This window comes from Meleagris gallopavo, chromosome 1, assembly GCF_905368555.1.
Source record: "Meleagris gallopavo chromosome 1, MGAL_WU_HG_1.1, whole genome shotgun sequence".
Classification (NCBI taxonomy): Eukaryota; Metazoa; Chordata; class Aves; order Galliformes; family Phasianidae; genus Meleagris; species Meleagris gallopavo.
In genome coordinates, this window is record NC_139404.1 from 78,495,441 (window position 1) to 78,514,831 (window position 19,391).

The 19,391-nt window shown below is 42.4% G+C and overlaps 1 long non-coding RNA gene across 2 annotated transcripts; it reads left to right on the forward strand.

The window, feature by feature from the left end:
• Positions 1-6,012: 6,012 nt before the first annotated feature.
• On the forward strand, positions 6,013-17,117 carry LOC109369225 (uncharacterized). 2 transcript variants are annotated; one of them, XR_014886581.1, is made up of 3 exons: positions 6,013-6,488; positions 8,740-8,812; positions 16,989-17,117. It is a non-coding gene; the product is annotated as an uncharacterized LOC109369225 (long non-coding RNA). The 2 variants fall into 2 exon arrangements; XR_002118018.3 differs by lacking the exon at positions 16,989-17,117 and adding an exon at positions 9,106-10,328.
• Positions 17,118-19,391: the final 2,274 nt, after the last annotated feature.

Here is a 19,391-nt window from a genome sequence, read left to right on the forward strand (position 1 = left end):
TGGCTGAGTCCAAGTCTGTTTAAGAAGTACTTAACCAGCCAAGGATTGACGTTATTTCTTGACTTCAATGGCCTGAGTTCCTGGCTTGATCTCACACCTTCGTCATTACTCTGGACTTGCCTGGAAATCACTGTACAGTGGTTTATGATGGTTACTGGCACTGGATCTGCCTTGATCACATTGTTTGGGTGCTGTGGGGCTACGCCAAGGTCAGAGAGGTCCCTGCACTGCCTGCCTTGCTGTTGCTCTTGCTCACTGTCCTCTGTGGAGCAGCCCATTTTTATAGCCTACCGACTGTACTGTCACTCGGGAAGCAGGGTTCAATCTAATAATTGTAGGGACTGTGTGTAGCATCAATGGGTGGAGTAAGAGTGATGCAAATAAAAACTGAAAAAGTGGTTCCCAGATTCAGAGGAAAGGAAAGTGTTGCAGAAAATGTCTCACACAGTGTAAAGCGAAGAATCTTTTCTGTCTTGCTGCTCCCGACACATATCACTGACATTTTTTTTCCCATTTCTCCACAGATGTTTTGCTCTGTCCACAAAAGAAGTGATAGATCTCACTTCTTTGAATATCTGAGGTGCCCGCTGTGAACTTCAACTGCTTCTATCTGACATGATAGAGGGAGCTCAAGATCGTAAATGCTCTTATCCTGAAATGAGTCTAAGAGGCTATGAGCCATCTCCTAGAATGCCTACCATGGGTTCTGGGATGGGTCTAATTCAGCCTAACCACCTCTACTTTGAAAGGACTAAAATTAGGTGAGGTTAATTCTTCCCTTTCTCCAACCCCCAGAGAATCCAACGTGTTTCGGAGTGCTGTGGCTTTCATATCTCTGAACCAAGTGTTAAAGCCTTTATTTAGCTGAGGGATCCTCCTGTATATTCTGCTTAGACTCACAGGTGAAAACTTTACCTTGTTGACAGCAAAGGGGAGCTCTACAGTAAATGATTCTGGCCCAGAAAGTCATTCGATTCCCTACACTCCCTTACTTGAAGTTACTTCATGTGCTTAGCTGGACTTCCCTTCACAAAATTGGAGCATGATGGCTACTGGCATGTTTGTGAAGAACCAACCAAGAGGGCCAGTGAGACTTTAATCCCCAGTAGATCTGCCCACTCCCAATCCTCAAGGCAGAAATACAGTGCCCCAGGTGTTGGTTTGTGTGTTGGAGAATTTGCTGGTGAAGCTACCCTGCTACAGTCTTGGAGGGGGTCTCACTTCGTGTAATCATCCAGTCTAAAGCTTCTCCACAGCTTGAAATTCATTTTTGTATGGAAAAGAAGAAGGACTTTATAGGCAATAATTCTTCAAGAAGTCAAGGTGTTCTCCTTTGTACAGGGAGACACTTAAGCCATTCATGGGATTTGGGGGGTGGGAGGGGAGGAGAAAGAAAAAAAAAAGCCTAAAAACTGTGATAGATCATCCTTGAAGGAGATACAGTTCCACTGCACAGCTGCATAGGAAAAGATACTCACTTTATTTTGCTTTATATTTTTTTGTTAAAGGTCTGGAGCTTAAATTTTAAAGCAAGGCTTCAGGAACGCACTGTGCAGACCATCAGTATGAATAAAATGTGTTAACAGCGGTATGCTGAATTTAGTGAGATGTTTGGCAATGTCTGTATCACAGTGGGGAACTACTTAGTTGTGGCAATGCAGAGTGGTGGTTTGGGTTTTTTTTTGCTAAGGAAAAGACAGAATACAAATGAGGTTACTGCAGAATGCCAGATAGGGGGATATATATACAATGTGCAGCCTGACTATTTTATTGTTTAAAAAAATGATGGCAATATTAAAACCTTAAACTTCTGACCTATAAAGACAGAATGGCAGAGTGGTTCTTTTTTAGTGTTCTTGTTATTATTATATAAATCAGAAATATAAACTAAAACAGAAATGTCCCTAAGCATTACAGAACCTTGTATCTATCAGGTTTCATATTCCTCACTGTTGAGAGTGGGTGAGGCAGCTGCCAAGGTTAATAATTGCCTCCTAAACTGGCATCTTCATACCTCTCTGAATAGCATCTTAGAAGAGAGGTTTGCTCTTTGAATAAACTACTTCTGTTTATAGTGTTATGTCTCCATAGCCTAGCTAACATAATTGTGATTTGCAGCCCTGGAGGAAAGATTGCTATGTCTCCTGTGACCCTTGCAGGACTGCTTTAGATGTGGTGCTTTCCCTAAACTCCTGTTACCCCTCATTCCATCCCCATTTTACAGACCAGCATTATGCTGAGGGCTAAAGAGAAGGACTCATCCACCTCTGTGAAAATGCTTCTCACTAGTAATTCTTCCGTTCGCTGTGTGCTGTTGCACTGTCAGGAGTGACTTTGGCTTTGCTCAGGCACAAGCGTTGTCTCGCTGGTCTCTGTGTGGTTGCTGAAAGCTGCTTCAAAGAGGCAGCCTTCTCTTTGTCAAGACATACTCATAGACATGGTTACACACTGAATGAGTCCAAGGGAAAAGACAAAGCCACATGTTATGTCTATATCAGTCTTTCACAACTGGCTGGGATGTTTCTTCTGTTGGATCAATGAGTAGGGAGGTTGTGTTTCTCCATAATTTCCCTGGACAGTGAATATATGCCATTAGTTGAAGGAAGAAGAGCAGTGACACACCTCTCAACCTGCTTAATTCTTTCCAAGATCTTTCTACCAAGGGCTGAGAATGCGATATACTCACGGGGGAAGTTGATATGCCAAAAATCTGTTAGTTTCAAATTCAAATAATATTTGAAATTTAAAGAAGAAAAAAAAAATCACTCTGCACAAGTCAAAGTTCTTTGCAGTTTTATAACTACTCCTAAGCACAAAGCAAGACTCCATTTCCCATCCCTTTGCTTTGCCCATTAGAACTACATCAACTCTGTGACCATTCTTGTTTTTACTTCCACAGCTTGGCCCAAGCAGGAAAACTGATCCCCTAATCTTAAAAATCTACTGCATATTTTGTAAGATCTGTGAAATTATGAAGCTGAAGCCTTTGGATCCTTTGTTCTTACTCACAGTTTTCATTTTATGGATGGGTCATATGGGCAAAATCTGTTCCTAGCAGCAATGCTTCCCTTTCATCAGTCAATGATGGAAAAGGTCATTCTGACCTGAAGAGCAGTCTGAAAGCAGAGATACCTCTGGCTGTACACTCCCATCTCTGAGAGTAAAGCAGATATCTTCAGCTGTTAGCACTTGTTTGTCATTGACTAATAACTTATTTTCAGAGGAAAGGAAAAGTCAGCAACTGGGTGAGAAATGACTTGCTCAAAACTGTAGTTGATCAGAGTGTGGATATTTCACAGTGACTTCTTCTGGAAAAGAATTGCTCCCCTTACAGATCAATGATAGGTATGAAGCAGGTCATTCTCTGAAATCTGGAGAGTAACAAGTAGATTCAGAGAAGTGCCAACAAATGTGTATGCACCAACTATTTCCCTGTGGGTTCTGGGAAAGGGCACCTTCATAAGAAAACATATTTTATTGTTATTCAAACCGGAATGTTGCATTTCTTCAACTCATTACAAATAGCAAACAAAAAGAATGACCGCTCCTGTTTCTTGGAAGTCTGAAGATTTGCATTAACAGAAAACAGCAGCTGCTAGGATAGGCTTATTTCCTTGTTATTTATTTCCTTAGCAGTTACCCATATCTGGTGTTTCACTTTCTGACCTAACCTGGAGTTACTCCTTTCTGCACTACTGATGGAAGTCTGCTGAGACTCCACATATGCTGGTCTGGTCTGGTTTGCAGAACTGTGCTTGGGTCCTGCTCAGAGAGGAATATTATTGCTCTTCTGCCACCTCTCCTGAGACAAAATCAAACTCTGCAGAAAACAAGAGGTTAATAGCAGTGATGCAACAAGACTGTTTCCTGGAAAAGGAGATATTGTCTACAAGTGTTCACAGTGCCTTTCAGAGAGTAAAAGAGAATTGAAACAGCCTCTATTCTCATATAGTTGACATTAAGCATCTTCTAGCAAAAATACTCTTTACAAAGCATGAGAATTATTTTCCATTAGGTGGTCAACAGTATGCTCAGGTGAATGCAGTTAGGGTTTTGAGCAATACAGCCTCAAACTTCTAAAATAGTAGAAGGGCTCAGAAGGGAAGGGAGCCTAGGTCTAATTCAAAACTTAATATGTGTTTTCAACATGTAGAGCTGCTACAACAGTAAAAGTTAAAGGACCAACAATAACTCTGGCCAGTTTTATTTATGCTGGGTTTCAGCCCAAATAAAAATTCCCAGAGGAAAAAGAAAAGGGAGATTATGATAGGAAGCACTGAGGTGACTGGAGCTCTGATCAGTCAGGTTTCTAAAGCTTAATTCTTAACCCTAGGCTTCTTTCTGCTGGTAAAAATAGCTGCTGCCAAAATAGTGATGGCTTTAAAGAAGCTGCAGTGCTTTTGCTTCCAGAGAAACTCCATATTGTTTCTGTGTACAGCATTAAAATAAGTATCTGGTTCAGAAAATAATATTCGAGTTGCAATAGAGATTTTCCAGCTGCTGTTTAACTTTTCCAAAAGAAATAATCAAGGGCAAAATGAAAATATAAGATCCTTCTTTAAACAGAGCCCTTTCTTCACTGTAGGCAAAAAAGAATACACAGGATCTTGAGCTGAGCTGAACCAGATCTCTGAGGATCCATTTAGAGGGATATTTGAAGGCTTTGAAGAATTCAGTGAAAAAAGGAGGCTGGATGCTCAGCAGGAGTGCAGTGAAGCTAAGGATTCTTCAAAAGAAAGAAGTCTGTGCACTGGCTCTGCAAAAAGGCAGGAAGGGGAAAGGCAGAAGCAATCTCTGCTGGGTTAAGTAGACAAGGCAAGATACAATGTGTGGGAGGGCTAGAAGGAGAAGAAAATATACTTCCAGTCCCCAGTCTTGGTGGATTATTAAATGTCAAAACCCTTGGCCATCTGGTGATGTCGTCAAAACCCACTCTTGGGGCTGCTTTGAAAGGCCCTTGCACAACATGCTACGCTACAAAAGAGTGAGTTGGAGCTGTGTACCATTTCTTCAAGGCAGAAGAGCTCTCAGCAGGGCAGGATTGTGCAGCCCTGCTGCCTGCAGGGGAATGCAAAGAGGTTTGTGCATAATGATCTCCCACCAGGACTGAGGGATTTACCATCAACCTGCACAGTGGGCTTTGCTTGTGATGTGCAGTCTGGCCTATGGCCCCAACTGCCATTATCAGTAGGACATTCAGGTTCAGATGTGTTTTAAGTTCTTACCCATTAAACCAATGTGACTGAAGAGCGTTTACAGTGACAGCTGTCTGTCTCCTTTTTGGAGGTGCTCATTCATCCTTCACCACTACAAGCTGTGGCCTGTGTGTTGTGACTAACAGCAGGCAGTGGGAGGGCCTGCTTTTGTTCCTGCATCTCTTACTGACTTTGGGAAATCTCTCCTACTGTCTACTAAAGTTTCTCTGAAAAGTATTTTAAACCATTTTTTTGTTGACCATGTTGGCAATTAGAAGCAGACTGCATCCCATATTCTGGGACCTCTTAATGGAGATTGCTTGTTCAATTTTCCCAGGAACCCAGGAGTAAATCTGGAGTGTCGTGATTACTGCATAATCATCTTGAGGTTTAACCCTACTGTCAATAGAGACACTGCCTGATGTCAAAGAGCTGAAGCATAAATTTATCTGTGGGAAGTTCAGTAAAGATACTTTCTAGTTCTTGCAAAATAGCGTTAGAGCAGATCCTCCCTGGCTAAAACACTGACTAGAAAGAGATTTGACATCTAAATTATCTATGTGCTCAATGTAGTTCAGGAGAAAGTCCAGCTTTTTCTGAGTTCTTAATCTTTTTCTCAGGGATGTTTCAAATTACTCACTTTGCCTAATATTTGGGTATAGAGCCATTTTTAGCACCAGAGATTTTCACCTAAGATTAATGCAGTGGGATTTCAGTGTTGTCAGAGCAAAGTCCTTCAGTACCATCTATATTGTACTTTTGGCTAAGGAGACTTAGAGCCATCTGGCAACTAACGGGTGTAAGTTTGAAAGGGGACTGAGGGAGTGTTTTAGTTGTCTCGTGTTGGACACGAGATACCAAAAGAATTCATGGGTCACATTACAGGATATTTACCATGATGATGAATGTTCTTATTGCTACTGCTTTTGGTGGAGGGATTCAGCTCCCAGACTGGAGACCAAGCGTGGAGTAACATCTGTGGCCATATGGCACTGTGGGCATCTACCCACAGTGTCTTCAGGGCCCTGCCTTGGGCTTTTGCAGTGCTTTTGCAGCCCATAGTTTTAGCACCTACATTTCCTGAGTTTTTTGAGAAGAACTCCCTCAGGCACCTGGGAACACACCGTTCAGTCATGTCGTGCTCTTCTTTGCTGGTGATACTTGTCTGTTCCTTCTCTGAGTTTCCAGGGCTGGTAGCCTGGCAGCTGGTGCATTTGGAGAGCCAACTTGTCAGAGACAGAGAACAAAAACAGATGTTTAAGACACCCATTGAAGACTTGCTGATGCCTTATGGTGAGCTTTCATGAAATGCTGATTTATATGCATTTCTGCTTATATAATGTGGATCCTTTCAGTCTCCTGGCATTTATTTTTAGCAGCCTGATAGTTTGCATGGAAATGCAGTCTTGTTGCTTGGGAAATCTGCATGTTCAAAGTCACTGTTCATAGTGTCCTAGTCTTTTGCAGGCTGATAGCTGGCACTTGGACATAGCAGTATCATGGAGTGTCTTTTATTTTTACTTTTACAGTTCATCTGCCAAATTCTCATTAATATCCATTCTCTCTGAAGAAAAAAAGAACTCCCACAAAACTGAAATAATCTTTACTATTGATGTTTGTTTTTTACTAATTGACTGCTGTGGTAAGATCATGTTTCCTATTTTATATGGACTTTTGTTCATTTGGATGGAAGATTACAGTATTTGTAACTCCTTATGTATTTGTATTTGAGCAATTCTATTCATCATGATCAAAATTATTAGTAACTAGGACACACAGAACCTTAGTTCAACAAGCTGAAGCAGTTTCACTAATACAGCTTTTGTTTCTTTTGATTTGTAATGTTTAAAAGCAAAGTTTCATTATTCTAATCAACAAGCCAAAAAAAACTGATGATGCCACTGTTGGAGATCAGTTGTACCTGTCTTATCAGGAACAGAGCAATTTCCTGGCACTTCCCAACCTGAAATGCTTTTGCATATTTACTTGGATGAACACTCATCAATGAAAAGCACATCTGGGAAATTAGTCCTTAGTCCTCACACAGCATCAGAAAGCCTATGGCAGTTCAGAAATGCACTGAGAGTAAAAGGGAATAAGACAAAAAAGGGCTCAAATCTGTGGTTGCTCTTTTTAAATTTTAACTGTCATCTCAAAACAGAGGATGTGCTGATTGTCACACTGTTCTGCCTGTGATTGCTGAAGGAGAAATTAAATAAAAACTCACTGGTGATAAAATGTTGTTTGCAGAAAAGGTCACTCTCTGCTCTGCAGAAGGTGGCATCTCTTCTTTCTCAAAAATCAGTCCCTGACATTGAAAGCAGGGCAGTACAGTCTTACACAGCTTGTCCCCTTGCATAGCCTGTCCAGTGATACCAAGAGCCATCACTGCCCCCAAGCAGGGCTCTTATTGCCACACAAACCCATGGCACCATACAAACAGGGCAGAGCAAAACCAGGAGATGTGGCATTTTGGCAGAACTGTTTCTAAATGCAATCCATTGAGTATCAGTAATATCAGGTTCTCTTTCAAACTGTGCAAAGTGAGAACTGGCTGCCCTACCTTGTATATCAGCAGGCACCAGGTCTCTTGTAGCAAAAAGCCGTGCTGAGGAAAATGCCTGTCAACGGGCAATTGTGCCTATGTGTCATTCACCTGTGTCACAGATACTTTCTTCTTCTCAGCCGGGTCTTCAGGTCCAGCCAAAGGGCTGCAAAGCAGGCATAGAGGAAGATGGGAAGGACTCCAAACCTTTTCAGTAGGCAAAATCCCTGTAATTTCTGTTTCACCTTGCAGGAAAGTGAGCTGTGCCCTCCAGTGGCAGAAAAGAGAATAAATAAATCTAAAACCGTAAGAAACCTCCAGTCCTCTCTGCAGCCCCACAGCAGGATTCGGACATGCCTCCAGTCAGACTTGTGCTGCCAATGAAATTCGACTGATTTTCACTCTAAGGGACCACTCCTCTGCAGGCAGTGCTTTCTTGCTGCAGGCAGAAACAGCAAAAGGCATCTTTGCTCTTCTTAGACACAGTGTCAGCCAGACTGGCAGATTTCAGATAATTCCTTGAGCAACTCATTCAGAATGTTCCCCATTCCCAAGCTGCTCAGATTTTGCAGCTCCCAAATACTTGGCCATGGTTAGCATCATTTGAGGGCTTCAGTACCGACTCTGTTCTATATATCACAAGCTGTTTGAATGGCACAATTAGGAAGCTTTTAACAGTCCATGCTGAACAGTAAAGTTGATGGTCTCAAATGTGTTTAAAAAGCAAGCAGAAGAGTTTTGCTGCTTGAAAGGATAGCCCTGACCAAATATGTAAAACTGTAAAGCTTTTATTTCCTATGCACAAGGTCTCTGTCTTCCAAAATAATCTTCTGCACAGTGGCCACACTGCTCTTGGCCTTGGTGGCACCCATTGCACCTGCAACCACAGCCTCAAGCCTTCCTGGGTGCTTTCCTTTTGCCTCAGTTGCTTCTTTCAGTGTGAACTGCAAGTCATTGAGGTATGAGTTTTTTTTATGTTTGCTTTTCCTTCCTTTACAGGAATGTGGCAAAATGTTTAAGGTGATTACAGCCCATGTTTCTCAGTGATGAATGTGGCAGAAAACTGTTGCAGGTAGGTGTCTTCCATCTGTTTATACTGTGCTGTTCCTACTGTGGGACTGGTTGAGAGCCATGCATGGGGTGCATGACTTGGCACGGAGGAGAAGCAAACAGAAATGCAGCTCCCTAGTGTTCCAAGCTTCATTGCTATCTCTTCTGCCATGTCTGTGCTTTGGGGCATAAAATCAGCAGAGCTGCACAAGACACAGTCTTATTCCCAAATGTGTTCCCAAATGTTGTGTGTGAGATATGAGGGTGGCATCTGAATGTCACTTGAGTAACTGATTTTTCTCCTTTTATTCATAGAGCAGCACAGCTCAGACAGGAGCTGCCTGATGTTACATCCACTCCTGCTGATGCAACTTTGCAATTTGAATCCTGAACAAAATGCTGTTGTTTTACCAAGCCATTTTCACCTCCAAAATGACCTACAACGTCTTAGTAACCACACAGAGACACACTAGTCAGGAGTTAGAGAGTACAGAGAGGATGATATACAGAGTTAGGGAGGGAGAGAGAGAAGAAAGCAGTTCCCAGGAATCATGTCCCCATTGCAGTGGTTGTAAGAGGGCCACTATGAAGGTAACACCCATCCAGCATTGCTTGGTGCACTTCATTTGTGGGTCTGTAGCAGCAAATAAAACAAATTTGAACATTGCTGCAGCTGCAAGGACCTCTTGTCAAGTGGAGAAGTCTGTGGTAGGCTATTACATAGTTCTGTGATTATTAGGAGGTTCTGGTGTGGAATCACACTCAGGAGAGCTTAGGTATGCTTAAAGCATTATTTGACATAATTAAAACAGCTTGTTTGAGAAGACTATCTGATCAGTCACACCTAAAATAATTGCCAGGAAAGTCTGGTGTGATAATTTGTTAGCTTAGAAATGATTTTCCTGGCTCCTTGCATGGCAGGCTGCTCAATCTACAAACCTCAGTGGGCCTGAGAAGATTGATTTTAAATGATAAAATAATAGATTGAGTCTTATTTTTAAAGGTGTCTTGCAAACAGAAAAAGACCACACAATTCTGTGGAGTATATTTCTTCACAAAATATACAAAGAACATAAAAGTGTTGGCTTGTTGTTTTAATATTTTTTCTGCTTGATTTTTTATTTCAGGTGAGAATGCTAAGCCTGACATTTCATTAACTTTGTAGAGATTTTGCTGAAGAGTCAGTTGTGAAATGGGAATTTTGTCAGATCTGAATGAAAATCTTAAAAAGATATCAGTTCCCTTAGAGGGAATCCTTGCTGTTTGATATAAAGTTTTTTAACACAAAGAAGACAAAAGTCATTTTAACAGATTAATAGGAAAATAAATTACTTGTAAATTCAAATTTGAACTCTCTGGTATATTGTCTTTGTGGTAACACTGCTAATTTGTCTGATGACCATAGGAAGTTTGAGAAAACAATCAGTAAAAAATTCAGCATTCATAATTTAAGCAACCAGGAGGACAAAAAATATTGTTTGGGAGAGAACTTTCAACTTCTCTTTTTACTATATATTTTTCCTGCAGCAAAAGCTATTCTTGCCATTTGAAAGCAATTTTCAAGGATTCTAAATTCATTTAAGAAGTAGAAAGGAGTACCTTCAGCTTACTCCATCCAGTTTTGGGCCCCTCGCTACAGGAAAGAGAAGGCTCCAGGGAGACCTGATAGCAGCCTTTCAGTGTCTATAGGGAGGATGTAAGAGAGAAAAGGGCAGACTCTTATCAGGGTCTGCTATGACAGAATAAGGGGAAATGGTTTCAAACTAAAAAAGGGGACATTTAGATTGGATATAGGTAGAAGTTCTTTGCACTAAAGGTGGTCAGGCATTGGCACAGCTTATCCAGAGATATGGTGAATCTGGAGACATTTCAGGTCAGGCTGGATAGGACTCTGAGCAACCTGATCTAGCTGTAGATGTCCGTGTTAATTGCAGGAAAGTTGGACTAAAAGATCTTTAATGGTCCCTTCCAACTCAACCAATTCTATGATTAAGATCCTGGAGCCCATCTACAGAAGGGCAACAAATTGGTTGATGGAACTGGGATTGTTCAATCTGGAGAAGAGGAGGCTCAGGGTAGAATTTATTGCTCTCTACAACTCCCTAAAATGTACTGAGGGTGTTGGTCTCTTTTCCCAGATAGGCCTCAAGTTGCTTCATGGGAGGTGAATTGGATACTGGGAAAAATTTCTTCTCAGAAAGAGCAGTGCATTAGAATGGGCTGCCCAGGGAAGTGGTGGGGTCACTGTCCCTGGAGGTGTTCAAGAACCATGTAGATGTGGCACTGAGAGACATGGTTAGTGGGTATGGTAGTGATGGATCGGCAGCTGGACTGGATGATCTTAGTGGTCTTTTCCAACCTTACTGATTCTGTGATTCTATAATTCTATAATTCCATTCTACTCTTCAGTTTTGAATAGATTTTTCTTGTCTGGGAACTGATTTTTTTTTTTGTTTTTGTTTGCTTGTTTTTTGTCATGCACTCAGTATATAATCCTTTGAATTATTTATATATTTCATGATAGATTTAAAGCCATCCTTTTGGAACCAAATACACATCTGACATACAAAGTATCAGCTTGCAAGGAGTTTTTTCTTTCTTTCTTTCTTTCTTTTTTTTGGTAAGTAAATATTAAAATACCGTCTCAGTCTCTGCAGAATCATAGCAATGTTACAGCAACAGAATATATGGAAATTCTGTGTCTCCTAGTAGTTGATGGGGAAACTTGATTCTGTGATACTCTTCTTTTATGCAACAGAGGACTGCAGGAAGCAGCCTGCTGCTGGAATCCTTTTCTATGTCTGAGAGGTAACGTGGTGGGTGATTCTGATATCTACTAATTCATTTATTTGTGATGTCTTCTTGAGTCATACAAAAAAAACATCCTTGATAGTGCCAGGCTAGTTGCTTATATACAATCTGCTGTATATGGTGCATTAGAAGGTGTCTTAATGAACAATGTCAGTTCTCCAGGTGAGATTCCTATATTTTCTGTAGTGCCCTATAATCTGTAGGCTTCTGTATACTCCTGGATACTGTTGTAGTCCATATTCCATTGAGTCCAAATTACCTACAACCAGGGGCCAAAACAAAATTCAAAAATCCTATTCTCTATCACATTATCTAGCCTGTGTTGCAATGTTATGTCATTTTCTCAGTCTTGAATAACAACCTTAAGTTTTGAAAGGAGCTTCACACTTCTCTCAGTCCATTTTCACCTTATTTAGCTTTAAGGAACATCTCATGCAAACATTAGACTGAAAACATCAGGTTCAGTCCCCTTGCCTCCTGTAAATTCCCGTCAAGGTCTTTGGCAAATCATTTGCTCTTGCCAAGACTTAGCTGATGTTCTGTATTAGAGAAATAACTTATTATTAACCAGTCTCCTGGGCTGTGGGGCAGCAAAACTACATTACTCAGTTACTATAGCAATGAGATCATGAATTCAGGTATATATTTTCATATACATAGTGCTAGACATCAAGTACTTGGTGGCCTGCAAAGCCTTGTGCAGCCTCTGCTGCTCTATTTACATCTTCACTTGCCTCACTTTGTCTGTCAGCTGGCAGATGTTTGTTCAGCATGGCCAGCTGCATTCAAATCATATCATGTCCTGCAAGGGCAGGGGATCTGGGGTCCAGCCAAACTCTTCCTCTGTGGTATGTGCAAAACAGATTTGGATGGGACAGGATGGAGGATATGAAAAGAAATGGTTTTTGTCTGGGAGAGAAAAAGAAGAGCTATCTTCATTTCTTCTGCTTGTCTTTTAGCAAAAAGAGAGTGTGAAAGTCAAGGGAGAATAAGATAACTAAGGAAAGTTTATTTTTAAAGCAAAGCCAGACTGCCCCATACACCCAGGCATTTACTGCCATTCCACCCTGAGGCTTCTGCAAAAGTGATTAGCAGCAGGAATTCCCATTAAGCTTGAGTGTGAGTTTACTATTAGCCACCAAGCAGACGTAATGGAAGGGAAAGGAAGGAGAAAAGGGAAGGGAACTTGTCTTGGCTCCTCTGCCACTTAGGTCCTTAGGGTACCTTAGTGGAGCACACAGCCATTTGACTGGACTGTTATCTCCACATAGGCTGGTGGGCTCGACTCTAAGAGTAATACAACTCTTGCTGAAAGGCTTCCTTTTGGAATATAACAGTGGTAAGAAAAGGCACACAATGCCTGCAAAATCCTGCTTGTACACACCCTGTTTCCTACATTCCAGGGAATTTAAAAGATGTGACTCCTCTGATAACCTTTCTAACCTGAAGGAGGCAATCACATCTGGAGGGCATCACTGGGGTTGGATTGTGGTGTAAGTCTTACAAGCACCAGTCTACAACCAATTACACAAGCTTGTGTCTGTCTCTGTTCTGGAGGAATTAAATTAGCAGAATGCAGTGCATCAGCAGAGACTGGAGAAAGAGCTTGCAGAATGTCTGCCTGTCCTATTCTTCCCCTCCCTAAGAGGGACACCTCTTTTGCTTGAACAGCCTGCACTAACTGGAGGGGAAAAGGTAAAATTTTAAGGGAAAAAATGTCTCAGGAGCTGTTTCTTAATTCTTCATTCAAATGTGTTGATTTGTTTTCAGTCTTAATTCCTTTACTCATAAATGCTGGGACATTTCTCTTGTCTAGGGAGTTGAGACACTTCAATTTGCAGCTAGCACTTGGCGTATGGTTTTGCTGTTGCATGCAGAAGAAAGAGTGAAACAAGCTTTGGGCTGCCAGGAGAGCTCATGGCATCACAGCCAGTGATTACTTCTTCCCTGTGCTAAGCTTTCCTGGTTGGCGTGTACAAAGCCCTACTTCTTAGGCTCTAAGATGAGCTCTTTTCATTATGTTGCAAGTAAAAAATCTTGTTTTTTGTTACAAGCTGCTTTCAGGTGCATTTTGCCCTTGGCTGATGACACTGAGCTACCATTCAGACAGAGTACACCAGATTTGGCCTGTATTAATAGAGGTTTTTCCATATTAGTAAATCTAAACATGAGCTCAAGCACCAGATTGTCTGCCATCATCTGCATTGCTTAATGGTTAGCCTGCTCCCTGGGCTGCACGTTGGCCTGTGCCTACTAGCTCCAGCCTGAGATAGCCCTGACATCACCTGAGTGAGAGCTTGTGCAAGACTGGTCCCATTTATTTCCTTATGAACAAATCAGCTCTGAGTCTGCTCTCAGATTCTGCTCATGGCAGAGCCCTCTGTATGGGTCAGGGACAAAGCCCAGGGATACTTCTTTTACATTTCTGTTTGGTCTCACCCAAGCTTATGCAGGGTTCCATGAACCAGATTCTGCATGGTCTCTACTGCAATACATTTACACACACTATGCTGCAACACAGAAAATGAAGGAGATTATAGGATTAACATTCACCCTGAAGGCAACTGCGGCTGCTGAGCTTTTTGATGAGACCAAACCTGTATGTTTTGTGCTTGTCATTGGGAATATAGGAGGTCAGGTTAAGAAAACCAACTCTGCTATTGAAATGCCACTGCTGAATATGCATCAGAATTTCTGTGGTCCTTAGCTATAACATAAATTTGAAGCAAACCACACTCCGAGATTGATCCTAGGTGCTTTTAATATCTAAATTATCTCGAGGATGTGAGGTAAAGCCCAGGATTCACTCCAGATTCAGCAAAATGTACCCTGTAGATTGCAGCACTATTCCTGTCATTCAGGAACATTTCCAAGCTTGCTGCTGCATAAGCAGGGGAAGCAGCTCTGGCATCAGGCTTCTCCAGACCTTATTACACAGACCACGGTTGGTCTGCTACAACAGACTGATCCAGATACCAAAGTTTGCTTTGCTCAATTAGAAAAAACTAAGCTGGGCAAGCCTGTGATAATAAATGTTTCAGCATAATAGATGTTTTTGCTCTTGACTGTCCTCAGCTCACCTATATTCTTAATACTTTGTCCAGCCAGGAGAAGAGTCTGGGGACAAGGAGCAGAGATCAGTGCTGCAGTTCATGACCACCAGCTCCTGAGCAGGTGTCACATTCTTTCAGCAGTGGTGAGAAGGTAGGCAGGAGGAGAGCTGGAGGAGAACTGCTGCTGTGGGCCATTAACTATGGCAGACATAATGCTGTTGCTGCAGTTCAAACGAGTTTCGTTGCCTGGTGTTTAAGGAACATCTTGAATCAGTTTTGCATTAACATCAGCTCCTCCGTTGCCACTGGCAGCTCCATCAGACCTAGAGATCAGCTAAAAGCTGGTGCATTCCGAGCTGCTCCTGGAGCTTCCCTCAGGCTTTCATCCCACTTAGCTGCATTTATTTATCATCTGTCTCTATTTCTGTCAGTTTAAGAGGGGAAGAGAGGGCAGTGATTTTGACTTTCATGCCATGCTGGCTGCCTCCAGTTACTCCCTGTGCCTTTCACCATCCTGGATATTGATAGCTTTCCATTCTCTTCCCACTATCTTTTTCGGACTCGTTGTTTGTTGAGCAGAGTTACATTTGCTCTGTTTCTTTGCTTTCAGTAGCAAATGGATATCAGGCAGGCAGATATTGCTTCACAAAATTAGCCCTTGGAAGACTCTGGAACAGCTGCTGAAGGGGCAATTTCACATTCAGAGCGGCACAAATCTACCGTGAAATGGAGTGGGACTGCTACATCTCCATGACATATAGACTCACTGTCCATAGACTTCCTTAATAAGAGCGGATGCAGTCAGCTCTCTGTTCTCTGCAGAGACCCATTTCAGGGTCTGATCTCCACCCGCACAATAGAAACAGCCATCTCAGACACATCTGCCCCTGCCTCCAGCTGTTCCAGGTTGTCAATATCAGGTGTAGTGTCTTCCATAAGCAGTGGCACTCTGCCCATTCACACCTCCAGACACCTTCTCAGTCAGGCTAAGCATGCTGTTGAAACCTGGGTGCCCCACGACAGTTATTATCTGCTCATTATTTCAGCAAGTTCTTGAAGAGCTGTTTCATTTTACAAGGGTACCTATACAGATGTTCTCCTAATATGAGCCTTTTGGGATTTCAGTGCATAACCTGAATTCTTCTCCTTGTAGATGCCTTTGGAGATATTTATGTCTCCTTTTTTAGTCATATTTTGCCTGGAACACTTGTCTTTATTTTGTAGCTGAGTGTTGGCTCACCTTTTTTTTTTTTTTGATAAAACTTTTCTTACAGTGAAGATGCTTTACTCTGCTTAATACCCTCTTCTTCCAACACACCCCCTAAAGTCTTATGGTTTCTGTGAGAGTGCATTCTAATGCAGATGATCTTTAGATGAAAATCAAACACTTCCTTGTTATTCACTTAATGCATAATAGATGCTGCAGATTCCACCACACGTGCTTCTATTTCCTTTGTGGAGGCAAGGGCAGACACAAGAGAACATCTCACTGGGGATGAACAGATGCCTCCCAGCAGATCACAGTGGAGTCTGGCACCTATCCGTACTGCAGAAGCCATCCTATGGAGCTCCCGCTCAGAAAGATGAGGATGGGACGACTCCTGGTGCAGACAAGCTGTCAGCCCAGTCCATGCTGTTGTGCTCAGACCCGTGTCAGATATTTCCTGTGATCCCAACCAGTCTCTGCAGTGCCGGGTCTGAGTGGCAGCCATTCCCTCATCCTCCTGTGGCTCCTATAGCCCCAGTGTCATTTGGCAGTTCTCTTGGGATGGGCATGGTGTGCTGCTGGCCATTCCGCCTACACTGAAGGCAATTTTCATATATTGCTGGGAGAGTTCTACCCTTCTGCTCTGCCTACACAGAGAATTAGGAAATTCATCCGTTAGCAAGCCAGCCTGTTCTCCAGGTTAGGAACTGCTGAGCCCAGAATGATTGCTGCACAAATGTTTTATTCTTTAATGTAAACCTAGACACATAGTTCATCAAAGATTTACTATGTCTCTGCTTCAAGGTACTGCAAGAATTCCTCACCTCCACTTACTGAGTCCTCTCTGAGCATCTTTTATAAGGATCCCTCCAGTTTCCCCATGCTACAGCCAAGGGCTGAATTTAAGCAGGAAGTCCACATCATCTCACTATGCAACAACAAAAAAAGCCTTTTGGATGTGCAGAAAGACAGCCGACCTTCAAAGCCTTTTCAGCTTGCTATTTGGCTTCCTTCAGCTATTATACAAATGTACCGAAGCAGATGAGATTGTCCCAGATTCACACAGGTAGGAATGAAAACATTTTGCCTGGTATTTTCAGATGACTAAAGTGACTTTGTGTTTTCAGATCAATCTGCTGGAGAATGACAAGTGCAGTGAAGAGAAGGAAAATTTCATACTTGTGTGTCACTACACAAATCAGCTGAACTTGGATTATAAGAATAGAGCAAGAGAAAGGAGTTTTGGAGGGGGAGAAAAGGTAAGTCAACCTTCAGTCTGTGTACAGATACTTATTAATGTGGTATTCAAGAGAAGTGCTGTTCTCCCTCTACCTTTGCAGTATCCTTTGCACAAAATCTTGAAGAAAAATTGCTTTGGCTCTGTCAACATAGATTGCTGCTACTTTTATTTGGCATCAGCTCTGGTGGCACTGAGCCGTTCAGGTTTCTTGCCCCATATCTGTCCAGTCCCACCCTGCATTCTGCTTCTGTGAGGTCTCAGTTCCCTCTCAAGATCTGAAGGGGGAACTGCACAGCTCTTCCAAGTTGATACAGAGATGTAAATAGTGATATATTAGCTTCCTGCTATCATGAGCCTGCTATAGACAAACAGCAGCCATGAGCTGGTGGAAGCCTGGTAGCTGATGTCCGCAGCCTGGGCTTCCAAGTGCTAGAAACATTTTTCACTGCATTATTTGTTATACCGGCCTTGCTCCCTTGTGGGGTACTGTTCGGCTGGCAGGAGTGCTTTGGCCCATGTAGGTTATGCCATTTCCCCAAAGAGAGCACAGCTCTGCCGCTGAAAGGATTTTCTGGCCAGCATAATCACATTTACATGAAGGCTTTTGCCAGCTTTGCTATATTGCTCAGGGGTAGAGAGCGGGCTGAGGGTAAATGACAGTCTTAAAGATAGCGTTTTGCCAGAAAAACTTTTAGTGTGGCTTAAAGTCTTAAAGACTGCCATTCAGGTGTCATATCTCTGGTTATTTTTAGTCTGCCTTTTCAATGTACAGACCTGTACTTTTCTTATGAAAAATGTGAAATCTGCCAAGTTCAGAATGCACATTTTAATTAATTCAGTGTTTGCTCAAGAGAAAATGATACTGCTGCACTTTCATTTGATGGTTCAAGTAATACTTGCTGGGTGTTCACTCCTGACCTGCAAGCCCTCATATTTAAAATAATCAGAGGAGGGAAGAAAGACATTTCTGGCAAGGAAAATGCTGTCCTCAGGCTATTAATGCATCTTAATCCCCAACAGAAAATGAAATCATTTTGGGCAGGTGCCAAGCAATACAATGACTTTCCTCTGATTTCAGGGAGGAGCTCCTCTTGAACAATCTTTCTTGCATGAAGTAAGATCTAGACTCACAGGGCTTCATTTTGCTCTCACTTTACACCCATTTTACACCAGTTTCAAGACAGTGTCTGAGTACAGTTTCCCTAGATTAACAAAACACAGCCAGACCTCACTGGTGCTTTTCTTTATTATTTTTATTATGCCTATTGGTCCATATTTGCTGTTACTAACACTGGATTTCAGGTGTGCAGAGCCACATTTTTTTATCTGATCAGGCTTCTGAGACTAATTGCCGCTAAATTTCCTAATTTGCTTGTTGCCTGAGAGTGTTACTAAAAAAGGAAGATATTTGAATCTAGCCCTGCAAGGCAGAAGGTCTGCAACCATCATCAGGCTGCTAAAGGGGCAAGCAAAGCTGGCCTCTTTTCAGGAGGGGGCCAGCAAAAATGCTACTTTGGACTTCCAGAGAGCAGACTCTAAACTGTTCAGGACTCTGGTAGGGAGGGTCCTTTGGGATTCAGTCCTGAAGGTTAAAGAGGTCCAGGAAGGCTGCTTCTCAAGAAGAAAGTCTTAAGGATGCAGGAGCAGGCTGTCCCTCTGTGCTGCAAGATGAGCCAGTGGGGAAGAAGACCATCATGGATGAAGAAGGAGGTTTTCCTGACGCTCCAGGAGAAGAAGAGAATCTACCTCTTGTGAAGAAGGGACGGGCAACTTGGGAAGAGTGCAGATAAGTTGTTAGGATATGCAGGGAGAAAATTAGAAAGGCAAAAGCCCAGCTTGAACTCAACTTGACCATTGGGGTAAAAGAGAACAAAAAGCTTTCTTACAGATATGTTTACAGTAAGGGGAAGGCTAAGGACAATCTCAATCTTTTATTGAATGCAGCAGGGAACGTGACCACTGAGGATGAGGAAAAGGCTGAGGTTCTTTATTCCTTCTTTACATCTGTCTTTGAAAGTCAGACCAGTTATCCTCAGAGTACTCTACCCCCTGGCCTGGAAGTCTCAGGTGGGGAACAGAATAACCCCCCTCTCCCCCCCCAACGATTCAGGTGGAAGCACCTGGACTGACACAAGTCCATGCAGCGAGATGGAATACACCTGAGGGTGCTGAGGGAGCTGGTGGAGGTGATAGCCAAGCCACTTTCCAACATCTACGAGTATTCCTGGCCAACTGAAGAGGTCCTGAAGGACTGGAGGCTTGCCAAGGTGACTCCCATTTACAAGAAGGG